The sequence below is a fragment of the Amia ocellicauda genome, chromosome 6 (assembly GCF_036373705.1).
Source record: "Amia ocellicauda isolate fAmiCal2 chromosome 6, fAmiCal2.hap1, whole genome shotgun sequence".
NCBI lineage: Eukaryota > Metazoa > Chordata > Actinopteri > Amiiformes > Amiidae > Amia > Amia ocellicauda.
In genome coordinates this window covers 41,427,248-41,446,863 of record NC_089855.1, presented here as the reverse complement: position 1 = coordinate 41,446,863, position 19,616 = coordinate 41,427,248, and the positions used below count along the sequence as shown (strand labels likewise).

General features: G+C 42.9%; 1 non-coding gene across 1 annotated transcript; it reads right to left on the bottom strand.

Annotated features, from left to right (window-relative positions):
- Positions 1 to 10,745: 10,745 nt before the first annotated feature.
- On the bottom strand, positions 10,746 to 10,860 carry LOC136751970 (U5 spliceosomal RNA). The gene has a single exon (XR_010817153.1). It is a non-coding gene; the product is annotated as a U5 spliceosomal RNA (small nuclear RNA).
- Positions 10,861 to 19,616: the final 8,756 nt, after the last annotated feature.

Genomic DNA, 19,616 nt, shown 5'->3' with positions numbered 1-19,616 from the left:
CCATACCTTGGAAGCTTTTGGTTAGGGCCCTAATTTCTTGGCACTGATTAAATGTTTGTATAATAATGTTTTTAGTGTGTTAAAAATCAATGGCGGGTTGAGTACCCCATTTCCAGTGCAGAGAGGGATTAGACAAGGCTGCTTGCTATCGGGAATGCTGTATTCCTTGTCCATAGAGCCTCTCTTGCACACGCTGAGGACTGTGTTGACTGGTCTGAGCATCCCGCCCTGCAGTGTGGTGTGTGTTCGGTTGTGTGCATATGCAGACGATGTGTGTGTGTGTGTGTGGTGGGGGACTGGGACGTTGTGCTTTTGGAAGAGAGCCTAGAGAGATATGGGCAGGTGTCATCAGCAAGAGTTAATTGGATGAAGAGCAGTGCGGTGCTGCTCTGGGAGTAGGGGGGAGGCAGCCCCTGGGTTTGCAAGCTGGGCTGCAGTGGAGTAGTGGGGAGTTAAAGTGTCTGGGGGTGTTCCTGAGGGGAGAGAAGGCAAAGCAGAGGAACTGGGAGAGGATAGAGGAGCAGGTACAGGAGAGGTTGGGGCGCTGGCGATGGCAGCTACCCCAGCTCTTGTACAGAGGGAGGGTGCTGGTCATTAATAATCTGGTGGCTTCAATGCTGTGGCACAGGCTAGTGTGAGTGGAGCCGCCACCAGGTGTGCTCACCAGACTCCAGAGGATCCTGCTCCATTTCTTTTGGGACAGGCTGCACTGGATCAGGCAGAGTGTGGTTTTTCTGCCAGTAGCAGAAGGTGGGCAGGGACTTTTAGACCTGACCAGCAGGGTGGCAGTGTTCAGGTTACAGACAGTTCAGAAGCTGCTGTTCTCAGTGGCTGTAGCTGGACAGGCAGTTGTTTGTGACAGACATGTCTCAGTTGGATCTCAGAGGGGTTCCACTTTTTTACCATATTGTTTTGAAAGCGTGGTGGCTAGTGCGGGTGCGAAGAGACATGGAGAGGTTGGGGGCTTATTGGCTTTTGAGAGAGCCGTTGCTGTGTAACCCTGCACTGCGGCTCCCTGTGTTGGAGTCTCAGGGCTTGCACAGCAGGCTGGTTAAGGCAGGTGTGACCAGGCTGAGGCAGGTTGTGATGGGGAGGGGGGGTGGCTGGATGAGTGTTAACCAATTTTTTGATAGGGCAAAAAGAGTAGGAAACGGAAATTGAGTAACCATGTCTTTTGTGAGGTTTTGACTGTTTTTAAAATTAGTGTAGCTGTTCAAATCACTGTCGATTATGAATACCACAAAACAATGTGTAGTGTGGATCAGTTTGAGAAGGTATGGTGCCTTGGTAGGGTTCTCTGCCTGGTTGGGAATGAGGGTTTGGTTTTAAATATATAGAGTGATGTCTGTTCTGTTTTTATGGTAATTGGATAGTTGTTTAACAGCTGCATTTTTTGTAGGCTGCATTGTTTTTTTTTAATGCTCTTTGTAGATTTTGTGTGTTGAATGATGCACTTTTGTAATAAAGTACATTTTAAAGTTGAAAAAAGTATCTCTCTCTCTCTCTCTCTCTCTCGCTCTGTAGATGCATCATAGGGAACATATGTAACAATCTTTCTTTTTGTTTATCAAAATTGTGAATGAACGTATTTCAAGTGGGTTTTGCCTTGTTTGGAAACGTTTTAAGATGATTTATGAAGTGCAAATTTGATAAGTCTCAATTCTCCGTAGTTTTCAATGTATGTGCCATTCAGTAGCGTTCATGTTACAGATGTGTCCTATGCAGTGGTAGTGTCAGTAAAATGTCAGTAAAACTTTATTTTAGCAATAATACAGGGGAATAATGCAAATAGAGTGTCCTCACTTTGTATCTAATTTACCAACAACGTTTAAAATTAGGTTTTGCGAAGCTGCAACAAATGCTGTATAATCGTATGTGTGTTCATTCACCACGTGCTAAAGTCTGATAGCTTTGATTATATATATTTTTTCTCATGAACAACAAATGTTATTTGCTTGATTTTTACAGAGTATGTCATAAATTCCATTATTATGAAGCCTGCCAAATTGTATGCTGTAATATTAAATATATTCAAAGTTACATCATTTGTATGTTTTTCCTATCATGTAACAAATGTTCCCTATGTGATAGATGCATTATATCTTAATTATGTCAAAACAATTAAAGATATACGGATTATTATTTTCGGAAAAGTTATAACACATTGCTATTAACTATGTGTGTCAGTAAAAGTTTAAAAAATCCTGACAGTTTTTTATTGATCCTGCAAAATAAGTGTTTAGGGAACATTTGTAACTTAAAGTTAGGGTTAGTGTTAGGGTTAGGGTTATGAATATAATTGATATATAGAATTATTAAGAAGTGTAAACATTTACATTCCATTTTTCATGGACTGTCTGAAAGTTTCAGTTCTATATTCGGTTTGGAAACCGTTTTTTTTCTATTTGTGTATATGAAAGATATACATCTATTCAATATCTTCACTATTAAAGATAAACGCATTATTATTTTCGGCATTGTTAAAGCACATTGGTATTACCTATGTGTATCTTTAAAAGTTTAAAATTCTTAAAGGATCTTTTTTTTTTGCAAAATAAGCTTTTAGGGAACATTTGTAACATAGAGTTAGGGTTAGCCACTGGGTAAGGGTTACATCTTACACAAGGGTTACACAAGTGCCGGAATGAGGTCAAGGACTCTGCTGTTTTGACTTCGGTGGTGGAATGACCTGCCCACCAAAGTCAAAACAGCAGAGTCCTTGACCTCATTCCGGCGCTTACTCAAGACGCATCTCTTCCGACCGCACTTGTAATATTAGTCCTCTATCCCTGCTAGATAGCACTTCAGCTTATTATGCTCCTCTCGTTCTTGAATGTTTTCCTCCTTGCTCCCTTTCCCGTAGCCCTAGTCTGTAACCCTACATCTTGACAGCACTTAGCTTTCACCGTCCAGGATGTAGGAAGTCTTTTAATGTACTTGTGTAAATTGTAATTGGAATTTTTAAAATGTATTTTGAATTGCAATATATTTTAGCTAAGTTGAATTTGTAATGATTGATGCCTTGTACTTCTCTGTATTTTTGCACTTATGATGTAAGTCGCCCTGGATAAGGGCGTCTGCCAAGAAATAAAAATAATCAAATAATAATCTTCAACAGTAAGTTTATTCATCTTAATCTCTTCAATGTTAAAGAACAGAATTAACCAGCTCACCACAAAGGAACATGGATGTTGCTATTGCAACATGGATTACACAAAAACATTGAAATCCAAGTTTGCAGTGGTCCTTGGGCCATTGCGTGGTGATCCAGATCACTTCAGCACGAATTTTGCAGTGGTCTGGACTACAACTCCAGGGACTACTGTGCAGTGGTCCAGACCTCAGAAACTGTATGCATATGAACACTGAAGTAGGCATCATAACTGTAGCCAATACTTTGTGGTTAAAATACTTAATTTAATCCCTGTATTGTACAGAATAATAATAACAACTGTAAAACATAAGAGAAGGGCCTGAGAATAAATACAATACACAATAGACTAGAACCCTTAGATTATAATAATATGAACATTGTAGCGTTATGTTGGGTGTATTTTGATAAGAGCATTTGGGCTCTGAGCTGAAGCACTGATCTAAAGAAGACCTCTCCCCCCCAAAGTTATCAGATTTCCTTAGCTCATCAGCTTGGAACTGGTTTGCATCAAAGTGACAGTTTTGGGGAGGATGGCACAGAGAAGAGGCCAAATAGGTTGGAATCCTGCTATGAAATGTCTGGAGAAAGGGGCCTGTAGGTGATAAAAACTCTTTGAAGTGGACGAGAACCGAAATCGCGAAATAGAGCTACGAACCCGGGCCAACCGGCATTTCCAAAAGATGGCATGGATTGACATCAGTCATAAATCAAGCCCCCCTCCAATAGGACACTGGGGGCTGAAACCGAAATCCAATCTCAAGAACTCAGGAACCAATCACCTATCGATCTGACAGACTATAAGGAACAGCGGACGGTCTTTCTCTCTCTCTCTCTCACCTGAACCAGTAACTCGCTGCCATAGCTCAACCTGTAGCTCTGTTGCCAGAACCGGAACCAGAAAACAACCAAGTCTTTGCCGGCAACAGAAGAGTTAAACTGGGAGAAGGAGATTGAGCCGTACGAAGAATTATTTTAAAGGACTTTATTAAATAAAGAACTTTACAGACTGCGCTGACCGCCTGTGCCCACCTGATCAGTGGAGTTTTACAGCTGGACAATTGACTAAGTCGACTGAATACGAAAGTGTCAGTCATTTAAATAGCTATTTGAGTCTTAAGAAACTTGACCCTTGGAACAAACAGGGCCCTGCTTTCCGCAAAGACTTTGTCTTCAAATAAGTACGGTGAGAGACCCTGCTTGCCAAAAAGATTTTGTGCACAACCTTGGAGCCTTCAAACCAGTGGAAAATCTGTTTGGAAACGACTCTACTTTCGCGAAACCCCAACTTCCAGGTGCATCGACTGAGTGGAAGTTCTTGGACAAAGCCGAACCGGACTGCCTTTGTTCCAACCCACACGGACCTCGTGCCGTGTGCTGTTATCTGAGCCCGAAGCCAGAGAGGCCTCTCTGCGACGAAGTTCAGATAAGTTTAACAGTTTGGATTTCATGATTCATGACATTTGAGAAATAAATTAGAAATGTTAATCTGTGATTCATAACTCTAGAATGTGTAATATCATTTAGTTTTCTTAAATATGAATGTGTGTTGCATTAAACTGTTTTGTTGATCATTTTAGAAATAAAATCTGTCAACGCCGAGAAATATCTTCTCATTCCTGTTTAACTGTTTAGTCTGAAATTGACACAAGTTAATAGACATTAGATTATTGGTGGCCCTGCCTATCCTTAATCATTGAATAATAATCAGTTAAGGGAAATTGTGGTAACAAGTAATGATAGGATCTTTCTCGGCACCTAAACGTAAATGAGACTGATATATATATAACGAGAAGTTACCTGATATTAAATACTAACCTGCGTAGTTATTTAATGTCTGACTAACAATACTAATGAGAGACTCACCTTCGTCTTACTAACCGGTATTGTGGTCAATGTGTTTATAACCTTTTTTGTTTAACGATTTGTGTTATCATATGCTATCCCATGGTCTTTGATTTGGTCACGGAAGTGATTTGTCTTTGATTTGTTGATCTAGAGTTGAATTTTAATTAGTTTTTCCCTTTTGTATAATTAGTGTAGTTCTACATTTAGTCTTTGTTTTTGAATAAATTTGACAATTTATATCTTTGGAATTGGTGTCTGTGTCCAATTATTACAGAAATTGAGTTCTACAAGATTCCAGGATTCGTGATAAGGTGATACTATAAATTCACTTCTTAAATTGAAATTCATAAGTGTACCTTACGCTACAATAAACAGAACTATTATTTTGAAAGTGTGCAATTTGTAGCCGAAACCGAAGCACACCGTAGCCCCGTAGCGTGGACGGAATTAGCTATCAAAGATAATAACTAATAACACAAATAGACACAGACAATAATAACAACGGTGGTGACAGCACAGCCGTGAAGCCAAAAAACCAAGCAATAATAATTGTTAATTAACAATTGTAAGAGAATTTTGAATGCTCGTTTTTTCAGTCAATCTAAATAAATAGTTGAACTGAAAACTCATAGGTCAATTGGTTTCTCTTTTAAGATTCTTTTTAGAGGGAAGATGTGGTCAAGTCTCAGATGTGCAATAATCATTTATTTTGACAAAAATAGGAAACTAATATCATTCAATTATATTACTGAAAATAAGTAATATTAAGCTTCTGCTGGATTACAGTAAGAAACAGATAATACCCATTTTCTTCTTTCTCCTCACAGTACATCTTATAGGCCAGTCTGGTCAGGCAGGAAGCAATGTGTCTCTCTCTCTCTCTCCTCTCCAGCTCAGTCTTATCGTTGCAGGATGAAGATGTTAAAAGAAAACTCAAATTCTCGTTGTTTTCCCTTTTATAAGGTTTCCTTCCATCCAATAGCATTTTGCCACCACCATGACGTGTCTTATGCTAAAGCAATCTAGAAGTGGGGGGTCATTTTGAATTTGTCTAAGAGCCAATCAGAGGACAGGTCCCTTTTGGTCTCTGGTCATAAAGATAGGGTTACCAGGGCTACCAGGGGATACCAGGGGCTACCAGATGAAAGGGAGGAGGTCTGTTTCCTCTACCAAACCAGATGGTATAGAATTTCCCATAGAAAAATACATTCTAACAAATAATATCTTACAGTACAAAACAGGGATTAAATTAAGAATTTTAACCACAAAGTATTGGCTACAGTTATGATGACTACTTCACTGTTCATATGCACACAGTTTCTGAGGTCTGGACCACTGCACAGTAGTCCCTGGAGTTGTAGTCCAGACCACTGCAGAATTCCTGCAGAAGTGATCTGCATCACCACGCAATGGCCGAAGGACCACTGCAAACTTGGATTTCAATGTTTTTGTGTAATCCATGTTGCAATAGCACCTACCATGTTCCTTTGTGGTGAGCTGGTTAATTCTGTTCTGGGAAAACCACAATCCTGCAGGTTTAATAAGTCTCTCTACACATCAGTCCCTGAGTACCTTCAACCAATGGTAATTTTGACCAATTAAGACCAAGAATTGAGTCGATTAAGTTGTCAAGGACTACCCAGTAAAGACGTGAACTCACGACTAGGTCACACTGTGAGCTCTCCAGAGCAGACATTACACTGAGCTCAGTGTGAGCTCACTTAGCGCTTCTCCACCGACATGGTGCCGGTGCTTGAGCCAGAGCAGCTGCTCGGCCTGGGATCCAGCTGATCTTTTTGTGAACCGGCCCGCTTTTCCACCGGTTTTGGAATCGAACACTGACGTCACTGGATGTGGGCGTTCCCAAGCGTGGAGTAGAAGTGGAGAAACACAGCAATAATAATCAGCACTGAGGCGACTCCATCTTTAACATTACAATAAAACTCATTCCGCGTCTATGGCAAATCGTAACCCTAATGTTACATATGTTCCATAAATATGTGTTTTGCAGAATACACAAGCAAACGTTATGCAATATCATCATTTTATCGACACACATAATAGATCTTATTGTTCTTTAACATTGATGAGAATAATTAACAAGAATTAATTTACTGTTGAAGATGTAACCCTTACCCAGTGGCTAACCCTAACTCTATGTTACAGATTTTCCCTAAACACTTATTTTGCAAGATCAATAAAAAACCTTTAGGAATTTTAAACTTTTAAAGATACACATAGGTAATACCAATGTGCTTTAACAATGCCGACAATAAAAATGTGTTTATCTATAATAGTGAAGATATTGTATAGATGTATATCTTTCATATACACAAATAGAAAAAAAAACAGTTTCAAAACCGAATATAGAACTGAAACTTTCACACAATCCATGAAAAATTTAAACATTTACAGTTCTTAGCAATTCTATATATCAATTATATTCATAACCCTAACCCTAACACTAACACTTACTTTAAGTTAAAAATGTTCCCTAAACACTTATCTTGCAGGATCAATAAAAAACTGTCAGGATTTTTTAAAATTTTTCTGACACACATAGTTAAAAGCAATGTGTTATAACTTTACCACAAATCATAATCTGTATATCTTTAATTGTTTTGACATTATTAAGATATAATGCATCTTTCACATAGGGAACATTTGTAACATGATAGGAAAAACAAACAAATGATGTAACTTTGAAAATATTCAATATTACAGCATACAATTTGTCAGGCTTTATGACAGAATTTATGACATAATCTGTAAAAATCAAGCAAACAGCATTTGGTGTTCACGAGAAAAAAAATATGAGATCAAAGCTATCAGACTTTAGCAGCTGGTGTATAAACACACATACGATTATACAGCATTTTTTGCAGCTTCGCAAGACCAAATTTTAAATGTTGTTGGTAAATTAGATAATTAGTGCGGACCCTCTATTTGCATTTGATCCCCTCTATAATTGCTAAAATAAAGTTTTACTGATATTTTATTGACCTTACCACTGCATAGGACACATCTGTAACATGAACGCTACTGAATGGCACATATATTGAAAACTACAGAGAATTGAGACAAATCCAATTTACACTTCATAAATAATCTTAAAACGTTTCCAATCAAGGCAAAACCCACTTGAAATACGTTCATTCACATTTTTGGTAAACAAAAAGAGAGATTGTTACATATGTTCCCTATGATGCATCTACAGAGCGAGAGACAGAGACAGAGAGAGAGACAGAGACTAACACAGCCACCCACTCACACACACATACACACACACACACACACTCTATCTCTCTCTCTCTCTCACACACACACATACACACAGCCAGCAAGACACACAGAGCCATCCAGCTCAGCGTTGACATCACATGACAAACCTCTCTCTTAAGCTGACTGCTATGACATCACAGAGCACGTGCATTCCGTTGCTTGCCGTCTGTCAACCACTCAGTCACTGCCAGCCAGACTGCCTGGCTGGCTGGATGGGGGGGCTGTTTGCTGCTGCTGCGTACCTTAGCAAGCTTATTTGCTTGACCGGCCTTCCTCCTCCTCTACCCACATGCCCACCTATGCCCGATCTGCTGTTCACCTGGATCACAGCAAAACCCCAACAAGGCAGAGCCTCCCAAGAATGGTACAAACTCATCCACGTTCCCCTCCATGAAGAGGAACCCGAGTCCAAGACGCTACCGACCAGCTATACATATTTGTGTGTATTAAAGATCACATTTTATTACATTTTGTTTTCCTGTACTTTATTACATCTTATTGTGATTTATAATTGTATTGTTTCTTTTCCATATATATGTTTGTATGTATGTATGTATAAATGTATGTATAAATGTATGTTTGAATGTCCAATTGCTTTGACAATATGAATGCACTGAATTGAGAGAGAGAGAGACAGAGAGAGAGACAGAGACAGACAGATACAGAAGACAGACACACAGGCACTAACACAGCCACCCACCCACCCACACACACACACTCTCTCTCTGTCTCTCTCTCTCTCTCTCTCTCTCTCTCTCCCTCTTTGCATGCTGGGAGTTTATGGGAGGAGTCAGTGGTGGTGGGAGTTTTGTTTGGAGAGAGTGTGTGTGTGTGTGTTTTTACTACTCTTTTTCTTTCCTTTTCTTGTTTTTTTATAGATACTTTTAAGATACGTTTGTTGGTTTTAAACATTTCGGGTTTAGGGGGTTGTTTTTCGATTTAGATCAGCATGGCGTTGCGGGCGGGCAGACCCCCCCTTCATTTAATTACGAAACGCTGACCTGAAAGCACGGGTTTATACTCGTGTCCCAGGAGTAGGTGTCGGTAGAGGACTGTGCGATGGAGATCGGAAGGAAGGTCGGCTTCCAGAACATCGTCTCTGCGGCTCGAATGAATAAGGGCATTGTGGTTTTCCTGAATTCTGAGGCGCTGGTGAAGGATGTGATGGAGGAGGGGGTCACAGTGAAGGGGACCTTCCTGCCCACGCTCCCTCTGGCCACCCCGGCTGTAAAGGTGGTTACTTCCAATGTGCCCCCCTTCCTGAACAACGATCTGCTGGCGGGGGATCTGAGTCGCTATGGCCGGCTCACCTGCGCCATTAGGAGGGTGCTGCTGGGCTGCAGCGCCCTGGAGCTGAAACACGTCCTCTCTTACCGCAGACAGGGTTTCATGGTGCTGGCGGACGGCGCCGATGAGTTAAGCCTGTCTCTGAAGTTTAAGATCGAGGGGTTAGTGTACGTGGTGTTCGTGTCAACTGATACCATGAGGTGTTTGAGGTGCGGGGCACAGGGGCACATCAGTCGCTCTTGCCCTCAGGGAAGCTGCTAGCAGTGAGAATGCAGAGCAGCCACGGGCTCAGTTAGCCGAGGAGGGAGCTGCTGTTGCTGCTGATGCGGCCGCCACCAAGACTGAACACTTAGCCAGTGATGATGGGTTTAAAGTGCCCAGGAAAAGACAGCAGAAGCAGTCTGCCCCGTCTTCTGAGGCCGTTGATACAGTTGTCTAAAAAGGCGAATATTGCGAGGGCGGCTGGTGAGGAGGATCCCGGAGACGGTGTGGGGGCTGTGGGGCGGCGGGACTCGCAGTCAGGGGAGTCTGTCTGGGGGAACCTGCCGTCTCAACCCAAGGTGGCCGACCGGCTGCGGCGCCGGGAGTCTGAGTGCAGTGCTGCGGCTGTGGAGAGCGCAGACTCGGACAGCGCTGCTGAGGGGGACATCGCTGACACCCAGGGCGAGCCCGTCTCCACTGACACTGCGGGATACAGTGCTAAAAGCAATAAGGATTTTTTAAGAGAGACCAAGGGGAAGAGGAATATAGTTTTAGAAAACTTCTTCCCTTATGCAAAGCAGTTCCTGGCATCTGCACAAGTGATCCTGCAGGATGTGGCACTCGCGGAGTTTAGTGAGCCGGAGTGCTACAGGTTAAAGAAGTGGAAAGAGTGTTGTCAGGACTGATTTGCAATCTAATGATGATGGTTAATAGTATGTTTTTTTATGTCTCAATTTTTATTTGTACAAGAGACGCACGCAGACAGTGTGAATGACTGTGAGTGGCAGCGGGAGTGGAAAGGAGAGAGTGTGTTTAGCCAAGGGTCTAGTGTGAGTGGGGGAGTGGGGATTTTATTTTCACACACTTTTAAAATGGATTATTTTAAGAAAACAGAGTTTGTTGGTGGAAGATTGTTGATGGTAAAGGCATCAATGCCCACCTATGCCCGATCTGCTGTTCACCTGGATCACAGCTCCGCCCCAACAAGGCAGAGCCTCCCAAGAATGGTACAAACTCATCCACATTCCCCTCCATGGAAAGCTTTAACAAAAGGCAAAAGCGTTATAAGTAATGAAGAGGAACCCGAGTCCAAGACGCTTCCGACCAGCCATACATATTTGTGTGTATTAAAGATCACACTTTATTACATTTTGTTTTTCTGTACTATATTACATCTTATTGTGATTTATAATGATATTGTTTATTGCTTTGACAATACAAATGCACTGAATTGAGAGAGAGAGTGAGAGAGAGAGAGAGAGAGAGAGAGAGAGAGAGAGAAGTGCTAGGGCACATCTGTAACATAAACTAGGGAACATTCGTCACATGCTTAGGGAACATTCATATCATACAGGGAACATTTGTAAAACGAATTAGGGAACCTTTGTGACATACTAAAAGGACATATACTTGTATGATGTTGGGCACATTTGAAACAACAAAAATGGCATTTGGTTATTTATTAGGGACATTAATACCAGTCTGTGCAAATAACTATGCATATTCCAATGTTTGCTGCAGGACTTACAGATTGAGTGAGGGGGTCAATATGTTTGATTCAGAACTAACCACTGCTTCCTCAATTTTGTTTTAAACATAATTTAAAAGAAAAGTGGGCTATACATTGGTCTGTAAAAATGCAGCAATGGTCCCTAAAGCAATTCTTTTAGTTTTTTGACACAATTCCTTAAACCCATTTTCTGTAAAATATGTTATCAACTTGCATTAATATATCATCCAAACTACAATGATACTAATAATGAAAATGTTCATATTATTATATTCTAAGGGTTCTAGTCTATTGTGTATTGTATTTATTCTCAGGCCCTTCTCTTATGTTTTACAGTTGTTATTATTATTCCGTACAATACAGGGATTAAATTAAGCATTTTAACCACAAAGTATTGGCTACAGTTATGATGCCTATTTCACTGTTCATATGCACACAGTTTCTGAGGTCTGGACCACTGCACAGTAGTCCCTGGAGTTGTAGTCCAGAGCACTGCAAAATTCGTGCTGAAGTGATCTGGATCACCACGCAATGGCCCAAGGACCACTGCAAACTTGGATTTCAATGTTTTTGTGTAATCCATGTTGCAATAGCACCTACCATGTTCCTTTGTGGTGAGCTGGTTAATTCTGTTCTTTAACATTGAAGAGAAAAATTAACATGAATAAACTTACTGTTGTAGATTATTATTTGATTATTTTTATATCTTGGCAGACGCCCTTATCCAGTGCGACATAAGTGCAAAAATACAGAGAAGTACAAGGCATCAATCATTACAAATTCAACTTAGCAAAAAAATATCGCAATTCAAAATACATTTTAAAAATTCCAATTACAATTTACACAAGTACAGTAAAAGACTTCCTACATCCTGGACGGTGAAAGCTAAGTGCTCTCAAGATGTAGGGTTACAGACTAGGGCTACAGGAAAGGGAGCAAGGAGGAAAACATTCAAGAACGAGAGGAGCATAATAAGCTGAAGTGCTATCTAGCAGGGATAGAGGACTAATATTACAAGTGCGGTCGGAAGAGATGCGTCTTGAGTAAGCGTCGGAATGAGGTCAAGGACTCTGCTGTTTTGACTTTGGTGGGCAGGTCATTCCACCCCCGAAGTCAAAACAGCAGAGTCCTTGACCTCATTCCGGCACTTGTGTAACCCTTGTGTAAGATGTAACCCTTACCCAGTGGCTAACCCTAACTCTATGTTACAAATGTTCCCTAAAAGCTTATTTTGCAAGATCAATAAAGAACCTTTAAGAATTTTAAACTTTTAAAGATACACATAGGTAATACCAATGAGCTTTAACAATGCCGAAAATAATAATGCGTTTATCTTTAATAGTGAAGATATTGTATAGATGTATATCTTTCATATACACAAATAGAAAAAAAACGGTTTCCAAACCGAATATAGAACTGAAACTTTCAGACAGTCCATGAAAAATGGAATGTAAACATTTACACTTCTTAAAAATTCTATATATCAATTATATTCATAACCCTAACCCTAACACTAACCCTAACTTTAAGTTACAAATGTTCCCTAAACACTTATTTTGCAGGATCAATAAAAAACTGTCAGGATTTTTTAAACTTTTACTGACACACATAGTTAATAGCAATGTGTTATAACTTTTCCAAAAATAATAATCCTTATTTCTTTAAATGTTTTGACATTATTAAGATATAATGCATCTATCACATAGGGAACATTTGTTACATGATAGGAAAAACATACAAATGATGTAACTTTGAAAATATTCAATATTACAGCATAGAGTATAATCAACACAGAACTGTGTCTATACTGAAAAGCTGTTGACATTTGAAATGTGACAGAGGTTTGAATTTGAAAGTTCAATTCATAAAAGATACAATGAGCAGGAGCAGGAGCTGTGCGATCCATTACCCAGAGCACCTGAAGAACGCTCAGGCCAGGAAGAGTCTCAGACAACACATACTGAAGGACAACCCAGAGACTCTCAGAGCCGACTTCTCTCAGACTGGAGACCAGCAAGTCACCACCAACCTGGTCTTCTACACCAAGCACACCAACGCCTGGCACGCTGCCATCTGTCAACTGTACAGGCACATTAAAAAGAGAGGCATCAGTAAAGGAAGGCAGGTGTCAATCAGTGAGGAGGACGACCCAGACACCTCCATGCTGACAATCAATCTGTACCACACTGGAACAGTCTTAATACAGGGCAGCGAGGGCAGCCTGGGCACCTTTGAAAATCAGTTCCACTCACTGAAAACGCTGGCTGACAGAGAGAAAAAGGAGAGACGTGTCCAAAAGAGCACAGACGCAGCCACACAGAAGGACAGTCCAGCCCCACACTGCCCTGCCAACGGAGGGGAGAGCGCCGCGCCAGAGAACAGCGAGGAATCCACACGCATCCCAGCACAGGACACCCCTCAGACACCAGACACAGTGTCCCAGCTGAGAGAGAACATGTCCCTGCTGGAGGTGGAGCTGATGGAGCTAAAAGAGCTGGTGCTGGCCAAGCTCACAACCTCCAACACCACAGAGCAGCTAACAGACCAGCTCAACAGAGTCCAACACGAGCACAAGGTCACAGTGAGGGAGCTGAGGGAAGAGGTGAGGGAGCTGCAGCAGGACAGGGAGGCCATGAGGAGGGAGCTGACAGCCCTGAGAGAGGAACTGCAACGCAGAGACAAGACAGTGCAGAGCCTGAAGGAGAAGCTATACAAATTCACTGCCCACAACAACTAGCCCTCAAGAAACCCAGCAGTGCACAATGTGCAGAGCCCTCCCACCCCAATGACATCCAGACATACTGACTCTCACACAACACACCACTCACACACTGCATCCAACACACACCCTGAGCCTGACACACACACTGCACCCAACACACACACACAACCTGACCCGAACACACAGAGTGCACCCAGCACACACACACACCCCTGAGCCCGACACACACACATACCCTGACTCAGACACACACACTGCACCCAGCACACACACACCCTGAGCCCGAAACCACTCACAAAACCTGCGCACCACACACACAGGCCGAACCAAACACAGATGAGACCCCCTCACGCAGAAAGACTACCAGGAAGAAGAACACTGAAGTAGCCCTGCTGATAGACTCAAATGGCAAACTCATAAATGAGAGGCGGCTCTTCCCTGATGGCAAGATCTCCAAGTTCTGGTGTCCGACCACAGAGAGGGCCATTCAGCAGCTGTCCGAGGAGAGCCTCGGCTCCGCCAGCCATATTATTATACACACAAGCACAAACGATCTGAGGACCCAGCAGGAAAAGGTGGCCAGCTCCATCAGAAGAGTGGCGGAGAGGGCCACCCAGACCTTCCCCCACGCCAAAATCATCATGTCCACCCTGCTGCCCAGGAAGGACTTCCACCCCAACACCATCCACATGATCAACGCTGAGATCTCTCGGGGATTGTGCTCTGATTCCAAATGTGCACCTGGCACACCACCCCACTCTTGGGGCCCACAGCTTGTTTGACCACGTCCATCTCCACTAACAAGCAGTGAGCGTCTTCGCAAAGACACTCAAAGACATCGCTCTGGGCCGAAACCCAGCCCGCCCCCCACATGGTCACAGAAGGTTCTCCAGCACCCACATCACCCAGAACAACCCCGAGCCAATCAGGAGAGCGGCCCCTGGGAGCCCCCGCCCTCCACCTGCACACCACCTTCCCCAGCCCGAACACCGCAGACCCCAACCTGTATACGCCCGACCACAGGACAGCAGACCCAAAGTGGAGCCCATCCAGAACATGGACAGAACAGCCCAGCAGCACAGCCAGCGCAACTACGCAGCAGCGGTCAGCAGAGTGGCCGACACCGGGGAGCTGCAGGAGATCCGACACCTGCTCAACCTCATCTGCACTGATAAGATAAGTAACTGTGCATAACAAAGAAACCACTGCAGGACGTGACTAGCTATTACCACATCTGAAAATCACCCCTGTATAAATGTAGTTATATACTGATATATATGGACATATTTTCTTAAAATTATGTAGATATATGGATGCTTACATATATGTGTATATATGTAGATATATGTGTGTATGCGTATGTATATAGTAGTGTAAGTCAGGAGTTTTTTATTTTTTTATTTTTTTATGTATTCGTTTCCTATTTTAATATATCACCAGTATTACTATTTATTTATTTGTTTACTTTCCACCTCACACATTTCCAGATATATCTCATTCCAAAGGAGTATATAAATTGCTTAATTAGAGTAGAAAGAAATGCGATCCCTATCTATCACCATGTGGAACATCCAGGGCCTGGGCTCCTCAGTGTTCGGGCTGTAGAGCACAGACCCGGAGTTCAGAGATAGAGTGAGAGACAAGGATGTCATCATCCTGCAAGAGACATGGTGTCGGGCAGACGTGTCCAGTCACTGTCCCTCAGGCTACAGAGAGGTCATAGTGCCCTCCCTGAAGAAGCCCTCCGTCAGACACGGCAAGGACTCCGGGGGCATAATAATCTGGTACAAAGCAGAGCTCAGTGACTCCATACAGCCCATCATAACAGCAGAGTCACACATATGGCTTAAAATAAGCAAAGAAATAATTTCTACACAAACCGATGTGTTCCTGTGTGCCATGTATGATCCCCCCTCAGAATCCCCATATCACAATGAGGAGATCTTCCCCAACCTCCAGACTGAGGTCTGCCACTTCCAGGTCCAGGGAAGTGTGCTGATCTGTGGGAACCTGACCGCCCGGACAGGCAACCTGCCTGACTTCACCAGCACACAGGGAGACAGCCACATATTTCTGCCACACCCCCTTAAACACCCCCATCAGCTCCCTCAGACACAGCCACGACAGGGGAGTGAATAAAAACGGGCAAAAATTACTGCAGCTCTGTCAGGGACTGGGCCTGTATATCGTGAATGGCAGGATCCGGGGAGACTCTCTGGGAAGATACACCTACAGCTCAGCTCTTGGCAGCAGCACGGGAGACTATGCCATCACAGACCTAGACCCCTTCTCTCTCAGTGCATTCACCTCTATTTGACCACAGCCAAATCACTGTGTTCCTGAAGAGGACAGAGCACAGCAGCAGCGCTCACACACAGCCCAGCAAGCTGTACAGCCTCGGACACTCCTACAGATGGGCTCCAGACAGCACACAAGAGTACCAGAAAGCAATTGGCAATCAAGACATCCAATCACTAATACACACCTTTCTGATCACCCCAAATCAACATAGTAAAGAAGGAATACATCTGGCTATAAAATACTTAAAACATATATTTGAAAAAGCAGCTTTACAGTCAAAATTGAAAATTAAAAAGAACATCCCAACAAAATACAAAGAGGAGAATTGGTTTGACAAGGAGTGCAATACAATAAGGAAGGAACTGAGGAACGAAGGAACACTTAGATCAAAAAGAACAACACACCCGAAAGCAACTGACAATAATCGAAGAGTCCATTAACACAAATAGATTCTGGGAAAACTGGAAAAAATGTAGTAAATTAAAACCTGAAGAATTGGCCATTCAAAATTGAGATATTTGGAAAAACCATTTTGAAAAACTTTATGAAAACATTCACCACACTGAGAAATCAGCTCAGCATGACATCAGTGTGAAACTAAAAAGAATGGAATTGGCATTTAAAGACACCCAGAATCCCCTGGACTCAACTATTACTGAGCAGGAGTTGCAGGAGAAGCTGCGCGCCCTGCTGCCCAGGAAAGCATGCGGGCCTGATGGCATCTCCAACGAGATGCTGAAACACAGCAGCCCTGAGCTACAGCAGGCCCTGCTACGGCTGTTCAACCTGGTGCTCAGTGTGGGCCACTTCCCTGACAGCTGGCATAAAGGACTGATCACCGCGATTCATAAGAGTGGAGACAAATTGGACCCTAATAACTACCGGGGCATCTGTGTGAGCAGCAACCTGGGGAAGGTGTTCTGCAGAATCATTAACGCCCGGATACTGGCCTTCCTTACCGAGCACAGTGTCCTGAGTAAGAGTCAGATTGTCTTCCTCCCAAAACACCGCACAACCGATCATATTTACACCCTTCACACTCTCATTGACAAACACGTCAACCAAAATAAAAATAAAATAGTTGCTTGTTTCATAGATTTAAAAAAAGCATTTGATTCATTCTGGCACGAAGGTTTATTTTACAAACTTCTCCAAAGTGGTGTAGGGGGTGAAACATATGACATCATCAAATCAATGTATACAGGAAATGAGTGCGGAGTTAAAATTGGCAATAAAAGAACAGAGTTCTTCACTCAGAGGCGTGGGGTGAGGCAGGGCTGCAGTCTGAGCCCAACGCTATTCAATATTTACATCAATGAATTGGCCACAATGCTGGAGCAATCTGCAGCCCCCGGCCTCACCCTACATGACACAGAAGTCAAGTTCCTGCTCAACGCAGATGACCTGGTGCTGCTGTCGCCCACAGAGCAGGGGCTGCAGCAGAACCTGGCACTGCTGAAGCAGTACTGTCAGACCTGGGCCCTGGCAGTAAACATGAAAAAGACAAATACCATGATATTCCAGAAAAAGGCCAGGCCTCAGGGAACTAGGTACCACGTCACTTCAGCAAACAGCACCATCGAACACTGCACCTACTACACATACCTAGGCCTCACACTCAGCTCAACAGGAAGCTTTAACACAGCGGTGAAGACACTAAGAGAGAAAGCACGCAGGGCCTTCTATGCCATAAAGAGACACTTTTGCATAAAAATACCTGTACAAATCTGGCTAAAAATATTTGAATCCATAATCCAGCCCATTGCTCTCTATGGCAGTGAGGTGTGGGGTCCCCTCACAGGGCAGGAGTTTGCTCAATGGGACACACACCCAATAGAAACCCTGCATGCAGAGTTCTGCAAACAAATCCTACAGGTGCAAAGGAAAACACCGAACAACGCATGCAGGGCAGAATTAGGCCAATACACATTATTAATCAACATACACAAAAGAGCAATTAAATTCTGGCTCCATCTAATAAACAGCGACACACACTCCTACCACCACAAGGCCCTGCAATGCCAAGAGCTGAACCCAGAGAGGAGCCCCCTCAGCCAGCTGGTCCGCAGGCTCACTGCGCAGACACACACCGACACCGGCCAGCCTCAGGACAGCAACACACACATGCACACAATCAGAGTCAACCAAATTATCACACAGCACAAAGAAAACTACATCACCCATTGGGATACACACACACAAGCACAAAGTAAACTGCAGTGCTATCGGGCCCTAAAAAGATACTACACATTGTCAGAAAACCTTAAATTAATAACGAACGAAAAACACAAAAGGATCCTGACCAAATACAGGCTCAGTGAGCACAGCCTGGCCATCGAGACGGGCCGACACAGGCAGACCTGGCTGCCCAGAGAGGACAGGCTGTGTCCCCACTGCCAACGCCGAGATGTCGAGACAGTGCTGCACTTTATTCTAAAATGTGAAAAATATAAACATTTACGAGCAAAATTTTTCCCCAAAATAGCAGATCTCTATAAGAGATTTCAAGACCTGCCAGACTCGGAGAAAGTGCCAGTCCTTCTGGGAAAGGAGACCAGCTGCAAATTACTGGCAGCCCAGTATACAGCTGCCTGCCACAGCCTGAGGGACACAGTGGATACTCAGTCCACTCACACAGGGGACACCCCTGGACACAGGCAATGACACCTATGCTACACCCAATTATTACTATCAATATCAGTTTTATGTCTCTCTGAACTATGATTGAATTTTATTAATTTAAATTAATAAGTTACCTGTTTTTAACATACATATTGTGTATTTATGTATGCAAATGTACATATAAATGTTCAAAACTGTTGTTTGTCACCATTGCTTTGGCAATACTTCTTTTTGTTCATGCCAATAAAGCACGTTGAATTTGAATTTGAATTTTGAGAGAGAGAAAGAGAGAGAGAGAGAGATAGTGTGCGTGTGTGTGTGTGTGTGTGTGTGTGAGAGAGAGAAAGATAGTGTGTGTGTGTGTGTGTGTGTGTGTGTGTGTGTGTGTGTGAGTGGGAGGGTGGGTGGCTGTGTTAGTGTCTGTCTGCCTGTCTGTCTCTCTCTCTCTCTCTCTCTCTCTCTCTCTCTCTCTCTCTCTCTCTCTCTCTCTGTAGATGCATCATAGGGAACATATGTAACAATCTCTCTTTTTGTTTACCAAAAATGTGAATGTGAAGTGGGTTTTGCCTTGGTTGGAAACGTTTTAAGATGATTTATGAAGTGTAAATTGGATAAGTCTCAATTCTCCGTAGTTTTCAATGTATGTGCCATTCAGTAGCGTTCATGTTACAGATGTGTCCTATGCAGTGGTA